Genomic DNA, 1,660 nt, shown 5'->3' on the forward strand with positions numbered 1-1,660 from the left:
CCAGTGCAATGAAAACTTTGAATCATGGAAGGAACTGAAGACACTAACTAGAAATGAAAAGATATTTTACACAGACATAACAGGACATAATTTTGCAGAATCTCTGGAAGTGGCATATAGGACCAGTCTAAACTCCACGACACTGACCTCAATATACTTCACAGATATAGTAAAGAAAACCTAGAATTTGTATTGATGTGCAAATTCCTTAGGTACAGAACAACCTCAGGAAAATGTTACAATGCTCATGTTATCCCAGTGTGATTCCAGATCAGCCCAATGCAGTGGAGCAGCAGATCCAGATTCTACCCAAGAGCAATGACCATGCGAATGCATCCAAAACACCACAAACTCATGTTGCAACTAGGCAGCCTCTTCAAACAGTGGTACTGGGGAAAGTATCTATGTGCATATAAAATATGAACCTGGATCCAAGTCTCTCCTACAAGGAATCACAGCCTTTCGTATGTGATCTGAAACAATGAATCCTGTAGAGTAACAAAAACTCTGCAGCGACTGACAAAATATACTATGTAAAATTTTAAAATCCAGGGAAATAGTAAAATTAAAAGTATGAAGAGATAGCCTATCCAGCAGATATATTTATTATATATGTTTATAGAATATCATATATTATATATATATATATATATTATAATGGTCAAAAATTCAGAATCTATTTTAAAAAACTGACAATATGAGCAAATAATAATATAGTTAATAAATAAGTATATTCTACTCATTTATTTTGCTCAACATTTGCTGGAAGACACAATGTGCACATATTAAAAAGCTCTGCAGTATAGTTCAAAAGATATATAATATATAGATATTCCAGTTTTATCCAGTGTCCACACTCAAGTTTCTACACAATAACAAATGAATTTCTTGCAATTAATATTCCCTATACTAAACATGTATAGGGAACTACACCATTCAAAAAAGAAAAATGACAGCAGATATTAAAACATATTTTCTACAAAAAATTTCTTATCTAAAAGATAACAAATACTAAGATTTTTTTTAAATGCCATGAATACGGAGTGCAGTAAAGATAGTGACCATAACTATAGTAGTGACAGAAAAGACAGAAGTTTTAAAATACAAAATAAAGAGTAATAGTAATTGGTAAAATAATCCGTTAGATAAAACGTCCTTGTTCAAGATGGGTGGATGTCACAAAACACAGACGCATATATTTGCAGCAGAAAGAAAACAGAGAAATATATAAAACCTAAAAACTGGCATATTGCCTCATATGCTTTTCAGACATGGCTAATATTTAAAAGTTCTACATGGATGCCAAGTCACTAAGTATATACCCAGGACTAACAGGAGAGTTAACGTGGACGAATGTAAATTCTAAGAGCTTGGTTCTTTTCACCTTCACAAAGAGAACTGATATTCTCCTACAATATTCTAATAGGAATGTTTTGGTAATCAGAAAAATCGAAAACAAAACAAAACAGGATTAGTCCACTTTATATGAGATAAATTTATGCACATAGCAAGACATCCACAGGAGAATTTCAGAGCCAGCTTCCTTAAGAACAGTACAGAAACTGACGATGCCCTGCTCAGCTTCCGCCTGTTTCCCAGCCCCGCAGCTCCTGAAGCCCGGCTGTGCTTCCAGCTGCTGCACTGAAGAGTTCCCAGGATG

Source organism: Arvicanthis niloticus, chromosome 30, assembly GCF_011762505.2.
Source record: "Arvicanthis niloticus isolate mArvNil1 chromosome 30, mArvNil1.pat.X, whole genome shotgun sequence".
In the NCBI taxonomy this organism is placed as follows: Eukaryota; Metazoa; Chordata; class Mammalia; order Rodentia; family Muridae; genus Arvicanthis; species Arvicanthis niloticus.